This window comes from Battus philenor, unplaced genomic scaffold (genome assembly GCF_028537555.1).
Source record: "Battus philenor isolate CCGP_79_NKW_IND1 unplaced genomic scaffold, ilBatPhil1.0.hap1 SCAF_2, whole genome shotgun sequence".
In the NCBI taxonomy this organism is placed as follows: domain Eukaryota; kingdom Metazoa; phylum Arthropoda; class Insecta; order Lepidoptera; family Papilionidae; genus Battus; species Battus philenor.
Window position 1 is genome coordinate 697,849 of NW_027181682.1, and position 12,714 is coordinate 710,562.

Consider the following 12,714-nt stretch of genomic DNA (forward strand, 5'->3'; position numbering starts at 1 on the left):
TATAAGAAACCTTTTGTGACGTCACATCGATCTCATTTTGCCGGCTCTATCGTACGAGAGAGTATTCGCTCTCTACACGATTAAGTCGTACGACTATCGACTGATTGATATTTTTTACTAATTTATTACTGGCAACATATACTCACCTAATTTTTAATCATTGACTTATTACGAATTTTTTTTTTCTTTTTTTAAACGTTAATATTAAACCTAATTAATTTTTACATTATCTGTAATTAGACATCTCAACAGACTTTGTACTGCCAGAAGTTACTGTACTTTTGTTTTTTTTAAATATCATCGTAATTTCAGCTGAAGAACTTCCACAGCCCGTCATAGTTCTTCCCCTATACATTCAAAGTATAATCATCACCTTGTCAGTCGATAGACGCCCACTGCAAGGCTCAGGTCTACCTCAAAGATCGTCCGGCTTAACGCTGCCCGTATATAAAGATTTCACGCAATCTTCATTGTATGGTCGGCCCACTTAGTAAGGGTGTAGTGTGAGTAGTAACCCACACAAGCCTAGGGTGGAGGATAGCTATATAAAAAATAAATTAAAGCAATATATTTCAGAATTATTACCAAGAGTTATTTGATTTTATTAACGACAGATTCTAACCGATGCAGATGTTAAACACAAAACTTAAAGTGAAATTATATACGCGCGAAGTTCAAAACGAACTGTCAAAAGCCCACTTCAATAGACATTATGTTTAATGAAAGTTTTTAAGTGTTTGCTTAAATCTTTTATTATTTTTTTTTCATTAAAAGGAGGTTGAAGAATTATTAGGAAACTTATAAAAAATAGCAATGAAATTTGGTAAGTCATTGTCAAGTTATGTTGTTTATTGACCATCTATAAATATAGATTACCTGTGATAATGTTTAAAGGTTCTCTTGGCGCGTTATTACTGTAACAGGTAATAAACTGAGCGAGTCACTTCCAGTCGGACCTATTGTAGATCTATGAGAGACGCTTATTTCCAGGGCGTTTACTTTCTAAGTCTGAAATAATAAACATTTTTATGTGAAATTCAATGTAAAACATAGAAAAAGTAAAGCCCACCTTCACAGTTCACCTACTAACTCATTTTCATAGATTTCCGTCCAGAAGTTTTTTTACAGCTCAATTTTAATTAATGCTAATTAATACTGAGAACTTTAGCCATGTTTAACTAATAAATAATTATCAGTTTCATTACTAACAGAAACAATTTTAATTTAGCCGCTCACACGGACGTATAAACTGGTACGTTGCACGTAAAGGATACGCTAGAAATGCGCGCGGAATTTTGTTTAATTCTCACACAAATCCCGATGGCTTTCAAAGCAAATATTCCATTAGGGAGCTGAGAGTTCAGTCGAACGATGTTATCAGCAGACCATTAGTCTGCTGCCCGCGTCCACGACTTAACTTTAAGCCTTATGTTTCTGGTTTAAAGTTCAAATCCCATCGCCGTCGATATCCGTACGCGTTCGCACGCAGATCAAAGAGGTTGACGACGGAAGACATTAATATTTAACTTAACAACGTAAGATTTATTCGAGTTTCGCGAAAAGTATTTCTCTTTTGCTCTACACGGCGTATAAGGCTGTCTATTTATGTCGTTTCTTCGACGTTTATTTAGTAATATGCGTGTAGGTTTTGTCTTTGTGCTTTCGTACTCTCGTTGGCGATATAGTATAGACGCATATTGGTTTATAACTGAATGGAGATTCTTTGAGAGTTTCTTAAAAACTGCAATGTGTGCAATTTTGACATTAATATCGTAATTTTGGTGATTGTGTCAAAATGAAATTACAACAAAGTTTTGGAGGATCTGTTTATATTTGACTAACAGCGTGACAATATCCTGCGAGAACTGAACGCTCGGGCGGCTCGAGTGACAACTGAATGAGATTTCTGTGCGTCTGTTATTTATTCTCCTAACAAGATTTTCTTTTCGGATTTAAAATATATATATTTTTTTAATTATTATTCAACAATCTCATTGTACAAAATATTGTTCAGTTTCATTAGTAACTTTATAAAAAAGTATAGAGATGTACGCAAGCTTTGAAACAACATTAGTTATAAACACAAGCTTGTAATAACTCTCTCTAATCTCCATTAGTAATTCCTTTATATGCAACTGTGTTAGCTAACCAAATACTCTGTATTTAATCGGACATATTTAACTTGTATGACGATGTATTTAACTTGGCAATAAATTGTTCTAACTACTGAAATATGTTGAGGATTTCAAGAGTCAACACAAAAAAAAATTTGATTAAGTTTGTGTTAAAATAACAACACGTAAGGATCTTGGATCTTTCGTAGCTTTATTTTGAATATATTGATGCATAATAATGAACCTCAATTTGATTCTTATTTTTCAAAACTTGAGCTCTATTGGCTTTCTTCTCTCGATAACCACAAGGGGTCATTATGAATAATACAAAGTAATTAATAAAGTAAGAAACACTCTGCACCTAACTCACGCTCAAGCCGATAAACAAATTATCATTAGCCAAAGCTAAACTTGAGGATATGGAGCAGGGATGAGGAAGTGCTCGCACGAAAAGTAATGTTGAAAACTGGACATTGTTAGGACGACATTAAAAACAAACAAGACACCGTTGATTTCAACCTATTTTTAAATAGTTTATGATTCAAGTTAGTAAATAGATTAAGATAGTAGACTCTGTAATATGCTCAAAGAAATCGGAAATATTAATCGAAGTTGTAAAAGCGAAGGCACGGACGTTAATGTCTGTGAAATAGAGATTCTAATTTAAAAAATAGAATTAAAAAGTAAATAATAATTAAAAAAACAAAAATAAACATTTTTTCTGGTTACGAATTTCGAATACTCGTATTAAGTATACGAGTATATACTCGGAATTCTGTGAAAATATGACAGTTAGGTAAAAATAGTGACTGGTAATTCCTGTTTCCTTTTGGAAAAAATGGAAAAAGAAAAATATTGATAAGAAAAAAATTGTAGTATTTGTTTACTAAATAGACTTCCGACAATATTTCGTCATTGTATATCCTCCAAGAGCATTAAACTCAAGCAATGAAATTGTCAGATGCGGAATAGGTGGCGCGGGCGGGAGATTCGTTCCGAGTGATTACATATCGGAACGGCGGCTGTATTTGTGCGCTGCGTTTTTGTATGGAACGTAAAATTGTCGCGGACTACGTGAGAGATCTCTCACGCTCCATTACAGCCACGTCTGCGTGCGACGTGACGAGATAGATGACGGGTGACGGGAATCTTGTGCAATGTCACTTTGTACAGAACAACTAACGGATTGCTTCAGTCGAGTTTAGATTCACTACTTTTAATATATATATACATATACATATATATATATATATATGTATATATATATATATCTATACATATGTATATATATATATATATATATTCCATATTCTTTAAAAAAAACTTTACGTATCAACGTACTCGAGTTTTGTTCGTATATCTTTGTTAGGCTTATAATTTTTAATTACACATAGCTACAGGATATATATATATATAGAGAGAGAGAATTTTGTAAAATTTATGTACTTTATATTTGTTACAATTAACTAAATAAACATAAAGTATTGTAAATTGAATTTACGTTAATTTTTTGGGTATATACTTAATGGCTTTTGAAGGCGTAGATAAATAAAACATTAAGCAAAATAAAAATAATCAAAAAGAGCTAAAATATTAACTAAATAAAATAAAGAAATGATGAAGACCATCTCTCTTTATAAATATATATATATATTTTTAATTTATGACACCTGTAATGCTCTGCTGCCAAATGGTCATATAAAAAAGGTCCCTATTTTATATTAGTTATTTTCATTATTTCTACTTTAGTTTAGTTTATGCGCGTGCCATGTGTTATACAAATAGATAGGTATTTTGGCACACCGTTAAACCAAACTTCGTCCTCTATTAGTAATATCAATTTAAAAAGACTCCATCTTTATTTCACGTTTCAAGTTATTTAGTCTTCTAGCTGTCCGTAATCGGCTGTGGTTACACCGGGGTGTACTGTACTGCCGTTTCTAGTCAGAGCTTCTATAACTATTTCCTCAATGACGGCGAGGAGCGGCGGCCTGAGCATACCAACACATACACACATACCTACATAAGAAAGGATCTCAGAGCAGAGAAAAAAATTATTGCGAATTCATTGAACTTCAAAATGTTTATACAATAAAGGTAAACTTGGTTACAGTAAACATGCGTACGACGTTGAAATGTATCCAGGGCTCAGGGCCGGATAGCTGCGGACCCTTGCGTTGTATATTTCAATTAGAACTGAAGCCGAATTGTTGTCCAAACATCACCGGGGCTTATGTGCTCGAACTCGCCGGCAAATTAATCTTTAAGGTAATTGCTAGCGAAGGCACCATCAGTGCTGCCTAGTTTTGTTTGTTTGTTTATTAACAAAACACAATTAGTAAAGTGCTTAACAATTACTCTACCGACTGAAAATTAAGTGTTTGTGTACTCCGATTGTCGGCCACCATCTGTTTTTAAAATTAAAGTTTGTAATTTGTCTTCACAAATTTCTTAAAAATATCATTGCGTGTAAGTTGAATGTCGGTTCGTGTGTGATTTAGCAAACCTATTAGGAACATTTATCTGTAACATGTTTAATATTTAACTTATCACAAAATATTTTCATCTGTTCTAATTCCAAGAATTACCTTTTACTTTAGGTTTTATATCTTCGGGTATCTCGTTCTATATGAAGGGAATCGTGTTTTATTATGTCTTTTATACAGATTTATATGTTAAGGTGAAATAAATAGTGATATTAAAGTTAAGCTTTGACGAGTGTCATTGAAAATAAATGAATATGTTTGATATTCTTAAATCGCATTCGTTATACTTGAACAGGAATTTAGAGATGATCAAAGTATTGTAAGGTTCAGATTTTTTTTTATTTCAGAGACTATCGTTGTCCAAGACAAACTGAATAGTTCAACATTTAAAGGTTACTCAGCTTTGCTATGGACCGATAAGGTAAGGGAGCTGGGAAAATGTTGCGGATGTGATGAACTTAATCATTATCAAGTCAACTGATAGTTGCTCACTACAAGCTATAGCCCCCCCCCCACCTGTGACCGTGACAATGTCGTCGTGTAACTTAATCTTCCGGCTCGTGCTCATCGCTGGAGAACCTTTCAGTCTTAACGGCCGTCTGTTGCACGAGCGATGCGCAATGGGCACCATAGATATATATTCTTCTAGCCACGTCGATGTCTGTGGTTCGCGGGATTCTCGAACGTTTTAATTCTCTAGGAATTCAAGATAAAACATTGCCTCACGGCAATTGTTCACTTTTAATGTTTTTCCAATTTTTTACGCAATCTCTTGTGGATATATTCGAAGTGGCTCGAATGAGACATAGCGGAATATTGTATCATCTTAATGCCCTGTGACTCGACTGTCATTTAAATAAGTAAATAAATAGTATTCGGCTAGCAGCTCTGCGACTTCGTTGTTAGAAGGGGTTTCGAGCGCCACAAGCGCTGCATCACCTCGAACAGACAGGAGGACCCTCGGCTGGCCTGTGAAACAAAGCGCTGTCATTAATCACACGTGTTAAGTGCTGCAAAAATAAGGGAGGGTCAACACAAGGGCACAAATCACGGCGTTAAGTTAATCTGTTTGGGCGGAACCTGCCTTCTTTTCCAAATGTATCTAACAATGAGCATGATAAGCTTTGCACACAAATTCACTTTTCGTATAAAAAAATTCAAAATGAGAAAATTTGTGGTACCATGATTATTGAACCCGATACTTTACAAAGTGCTATAAAGCACCATTTGAGGACAAAAACGAATAATCATTTACTACTTTGGGAGAAAGTCATTTTTTAGCATTCTTCGGATCCACCATAGGCGTGCTGGGTAATAGATAGAAAAACATTACAGAGTGTTCGGTGATGGCGGCCTGCGTAGCACGTTTTCGTTCATCTTACTTAAGAGGGTGAAATAAATGAAATTACAGCAAAAATAAAGGTTGGTCAAAGACCTTCGTCTTCAAACATTGCGGTGTTTTTGGACGAGAAGATTTATCGAAGCACACAGATTATCTCATAAAAACATGCATAATGGTGCAGAAATGATGAACTTGACGTACGAATTTCTATATTCTTCAGGAGCAAAGATTATGCAAATGCGTGTTGTCGCGGTAATCTTTCACTCGAATCTGCTATTAGAGCTGTTATTATTTACAATAAGGAGATTAAATTATATTAGTCAAGTTAATTACAGTATTAAATGAGAGCTTAAAGTGTGAAGTGCATCGGTGAGTAAGAAATGGCGAGGTATTGCAATGGTACCTTCATTATCAATTCAATTCTACCAAGAGGATATAACTAGGGAAGTCTTATTAATTTTCTTTCCTATCACCTTCTGTCACACTTACAGACTCTTCTGTCATATAGCATACTCTCATCTTTAGCACGTGATTTATTTTCAAAGTATATAAATCAAGCACCTTACTGTGCTGTGTATTGAAATTATCTAATAGATTCAGGCATTACTTTGCAGGAATCCATACTAAGTAAGAAAAGGAATAATATATAGCTACTTCCGCTATGTAGCTGTAGTCGTGCAATAAAGTGCACTTTATTGTACGACTACGTGCATTGAAAGCTCTTGCAGTGAAAACTCTCGGCGCATTTACCGGAACTCCGGCACGTCGATGCGTCGCTGCGGCAGTATTTGCGAATGGCGCGCAACGGTTAATGATTCGAGTCAAACATTAGCCTTACGATTGATTAGCTGCTTAATTGGACAATAACTTTGTTGCGGACGGCTTGTATTGCGTTGAGCGAGCACACGCGATACTCCACCCCCGTCCCATGTCTTGCGACAATATATATATACGTAACATATATACACGATAACAAGCGTAGTTAGTTTGTATTAATAAGTTTCAGTACGAATGTAAACCAGTGTTAAGATTTCTTTGCTATATCGTCTTGCGAGTTTCTTTTGAGATCTAACGCTGCTTGTTGCGCTACGGTCTACTAAATATTAAAGTAAAAGTGCCTCGGTGGAGTACGGCCCGAGGCGCAATAAACTAAGTATGTGAAATAGACCATTGCAATATGGCTTTTTACAACAGTGAACGTGGTCACTCTTTTATTGCGAGGCGGTCATCCATCCTATCTATGCGGTGGTAGCAATATCAAGTCACCCGGACTCGTGTGTGTATTACACGAATAAAACTTAAAACGCGATCGCAAGATTTATCGACGTAGCGAATACGGCAAACGCCGCACAGACACTTGCGTACAACCTGAGGATGGTAATATGGAGTAGGGATGAGGAAGTAGTTACACGCGACGTAATGTTAAATATAACATTGTTAGGGCATCGTAAAAAACAACCAAGATACCAATGATTCAATAACTTAAGATTTAAGTAAGGAAACAGTTTAAAAGGCTCCGTAAACATTGTGACAAGTGGAAACGCGAGCAAAATTTTTAGTAAATATTAAATATAATTGTCTAAATAAAGGCACGAAAGATAATATCTGTCGAATGTGTAAAAATAAACTTATACAAATATCGACTCCTTTTCATTCATACGATTGCATATAGTTGCACTAATCGCAGGTTCGTCTTAACTCGTATACTTTAAGAACATGACATAATAATATACATCACATGAACATAAAGGTAATAGGCAACAATTGATTTGAAATGTAGTAATTCTTATTTTGATAATGTTTTTTTCTTACTATATTATAATTACGTCATTTATTACCTATGAAGTTATTGCTTCTTATAAGTTTAATATATTTATTCCTTTTCAATGTATCAAGGATCCTTGATACTAACGTAGGATTAATAAATAAATGCTTTCACTAGAGCACGAAAGCTCCCAACACATTAGCATCGAGCCATAAGCTCTGCAGACGCAGCGGTCGAAAGCATCCCGCGCGGCCGGGAGAGCCCGTCGCTCCATCGCACCTTTAAAAATATCTGTCTGTCCAGAAAGGCTCTTAAATACCGACCAACAATTACAAAGTATTTAATTTTGCTAAAACGTTCCCGCCTAGCGGAGGCATCAAACGAACTTTACGACTAAAGCCGAGAGGCTTTTAAAAACCCTCATCAAGGTAATAAAAGCAAATTATAGTAATCAAATATTTGCGCGCGGGAATTTTTAATGTCCGTGTAAAGTTTATTGCGGCGCTGGACGCTCTCGGTCAGTGCTTGGAGGTACCTTTTATACTAATGACACTTTACAAGCCAATTAATTAAAATTAATTTAAAGTTTCTAATTAAAAAAATTATCTAACATAATTAGCATCATGTAAGTCGGTTGTTATGAGACGAAAACGACGTTACGGAACTTTTTTTTTCTTATAAGTAAATAAAACATGAGAAAACAAGCGCCGGTATCCCGTCACAAAAATCGGATCCGCAATGATTGAAAGGCCTTGATTGCGCGCCTCGGCACTCCCCTTACACTGAACAAACGTAAGAGAGCAGCCCCTCACGCTTGCTGTTTGAACGTCTAATTAAATTTCATTTCCTACAAACGCTACGGGGCCCTTTGTATCCTGTTGGATACGGTTCCACGATAGTACTTTCATGTTCTGTAAATATAAGAAACTGATAGCAATAAGAACTCCTTTGTGATCGACTGCTCCCACCAAAGCACCACAATAGGCTACAATAAGGACGATACAGTATTAACTATAGCTCTTACATATCTAATGGATTTAGGCGTTACTTTGCGGTAGTCTATCCTAAGTAAGAAAGGGACTAGTATATAGCTACTTCCGCAGCGGCCGAGTTAGTAAAGCCTGAATCTATTAGATATTTAAGATCAGCATGAGTAGCTGAACAGGCGCGTTTGTACACTGGTCGGTGTAACATCTCCTGAGGATGCCCCGTGGAGGGGTGAAACATGTGTAGAGTAGTTTAACGGTGGTAGTTGTGTTTCGCATTGTTTGCCGCACGCGCATTTATCAGTGGGCTGGCGGGCGGTGCACTTCATTGCACGACTACTGATGCATAGCGGAAGTAGCTATATATTAGTTTCTTTCTTATATAGCTCTTACAACGAAGCCAATAATGCACAGTACTAGCGTAGCAAATTAGCGAGAACCGTCCAACGAGCAGTTTTTATTGACTTATTTATTTTTGTTCTCTGAAGTACTTGACAGCTGACAATTCATACATAAAACAATGTACACATTAATAGGTATTATAACTTTAATTAAATATTATTATGAAGTATTATGAGCAGAGCAATGGTAGACCTGTGATAGAGGACTGAGACTTGCGATTGTAGGTCGCGAGGTCAATTCCCCGGATAAGATCTCATAATTCGCACTGTGAATTAATTATATAGGATTGCCACTGCTCATACACAAGTTTCGTGGGAATAGACAGCGTCCTCTTCGTACGTGGAGATTATAATATATCGCTCCATAGATATCTTTGGGGCAGGCCTATATCTTGCACTAATTTTAAACATAATTTTTTATTTCATATTTCAGTATCAGTATCAGAGTGTATAAGAACAACTATACTACTGTATTACAGTATCAAACTTAGTGAAAAGACAAATAAGTTCTTAATATTTATCATATATGAAATATAATATAACATAATAAGTAAACGTAATAACCAAAGTAAGTGAGATATAATTAAACGAATATAATAATTCCTTTCACAATTTTTCCGGGGAATCCCTTTCAATGGAGGAGATGGAATTAAACCTCTTTGTAGTCGCGGGCGCGTGCAGTCACAAATGGAATTCGATTTCCCGCCCCGGCGAGTACTCCGCCGCCCTCTGCTTTGAATAGCTCCGGGACTTGCTCGCGGAGAAGCCATCAGTTGGGCGGCGTGCCCGCGTTCCTTACATCATATGTCTGTCTACGGGAAGGTGTGTTCTTCAAAAACTATCCTATAACAGTCACTTTCTTTCTTCCATCACTTTTTTATATTCAACAGACATTACCTTCCGTGCCTTCGTTTTTACAATTTTTTCTCGTTTAGTTCTTGATTAATTATTGATTTCTCGTCGAAGGAGAAGTTAATCATCACTTATCATATTACTCTCTACTTCGGTCCTCAGGGTACGCTCTTATATAATTCACAATTTGTGCATCAATTATAAACGATTGCCGCTTTGGATACTTATTTGTTGTAACGAAACAAATATCCAGAGGGTGAGCAGCGGCTTCACCTGATCGTCAACCCGCCTGCCAAGCGTGGCGATTATGCTATATATCCCCCATAGATATCTTAGTGGAAGGCCTGCGTCTTGCTTTGGGCGTCTATGTGCTAAATCAACGACTTTATAAATTTGATAATTTACCGTGATCAAGTGAAGTCAAATTGTACTTCCTCATAACGATAACATCATCATCACCTCTGAGCATGACTAGGTGTCCTATATAGATTTCGAATAAGACCGGACGGCTTTAGCTAGGTTATTTGCATACCTTGGCGATGGACGTCTTTCGCTGCACTTCTCTGACCATGATTTCTACTTCAAAGCCTTATTACCCCAGCAGCCTGGTTCTGTATTCAACGGGTCAATCCGCTGGACAATATCAGTTACTTTGTCTATGGCCTTGCTTATTTCTATAGGCCTCTGTGCCTCTGTAAGCCTCAGTGAGGTTACCAATGAGGCTCGAAGGGATAGAATATGTTTCTGTGCCGCTATCTTTCATAATTAAATAGAGCTAAGGAGATCCGCAACACAACCTTAAAGAAAGATGCAGGAATTTTACGAGTTGTGTAAGGCTGCTAAAGTATAATTAATTATATTGAAATAATAATAACAACGGAGTTTACATAGTTTCTCTCGTTTATTAATTTTATTATATTAATTTAAGACAATTATGTTATATTGTAATTTGCATACCGTTGTTGCTTTTGGTTATTAAAGCAAATAGAATTTATCTTACCTTATCTTACATCGATAAAAGCGCGCATTAAACGTAGTCAGCTTTTATCCTGTTCCTTTGATTACTTTCATAAATTTCATAAAACTTGAGCAATTTCTTCCAACCTGTGTGATCACTCAAAATTATTTCACATTGTAGTAAAACATTTTTACGTGTTTTTGATGAATAATATAAATTTATTGCATAATAATTCCGAAGCTTGAATACAATAAACTTATCTAGAGTGTGAACGTTACAAACATAATTATATCATCCACTTTTACGATTATATATGTACTATTTAAGATTGTCATTTAATATTGCACTAATAAGAATATAAATATTTCTTCAAATAATAAATAATTACAGTTTGAGATATTGAAATGCGTGGTGTTTTAATATTTAATAGATATACGACACTCTCTTTTAAGTGACAAATATAGGTGTGTTTTGGACGTGGTTTGCACTGCTGCTCAAGTGGCGTTCCTTTGCGCGCACCGGGGCAAACCAGCGGACATATACTAGTCTCCACTCGACTGGCAGTCCGAAATGGCACCGTGTACCGCGAGCACTATTAAAGTGCAAATGCAATACAGTCGCGTTTGTGTACATTTAAAATTCAACAAGCATAAAACTATAAAATCTGATATAAATTTTTTATATTGATTTTTTGTAAAGCTATGTCCACTTATAATGATGGTACTTACGGTTCATGGTTTTATGTATTTTTTGTATAATTATAATAATTTTCTGGCAGTCGATGGTCTAAATAGATGAAACAAAAAAGAAAAAACAGATCTTTTAGACAAGGACGTTTCACTAGAGTGTAACTTTTTGTCTTTTTAATCTGTTTCTACTTTAGTCGTAAACTGTACAAGATCAGCACAAAGTATAATCGTTAAAATTTAGGAGGGCGCTCCTTCGCCCGCAGAATGGGAGAGGGCGTTGGCAACGATCGACTGTGTGGTAAAGGAGCGAACTAAACGCTTGTAAAATGTTATTAAACGCACATACGGGTTCATTTAACTTCGCCGGAGCGGCGGGAAGCCGCCGCCTTATCTTTTTATCAGACGCGCAGGTCGCCGGCATCGGAAGTCGTTCGGAACCGGAAGCGATCGCTTAAGAACTTCATCCGTCACAAGACGCCTTTTTCCCAGCACTTTCGAATTGAATTTCGAATAGAGACATGCAGCCAATCCTTTTTTTTTAAATAGTTCGAACGCGAATGTCAAACGATCTTCAGAACACCAGTCTCAGTAAACAGAGATAATAGAATATAGCCTCACAAGTGAGTTGAGAGTGGAGTGGAGTGAGTGGAGGAGTGTCATCGGATCTTTTTGGAGTTCTGTAAAAAGGTAATAGGTAAACGAAAAGAGCAAGAAATAAATATAAAAAGAACATATATAATGAATATAATAAACAAGAGTGATAAAATAGCTGTGATATCAGAAAAGTTATTTAAGTGCGGTTTTAATAGTATCAAAATAAGAATTAAGAATAAATAAATTGTTTAACAAACGATAAAAATAATAAACGTAAAATTTTACAACTCTGGAGGTAAGGCGAAGAAACTGGCGGTGTATATATGTGTATTATGAAATATCTGTGTGGAGTATAATCAGAAATATTTAAAAATTACAGTGTTAATAAAAAACCCTATCCAGCCATGAAAGGGATTGACCAAGATGCCTCAAAAACGGAGACAAAAAATCAAATGATTTAAAAAGTAACTACATAAGAAATCACGAAAAAAAACTTATGGATTACATACGAGTAAGATTTTGTCGTT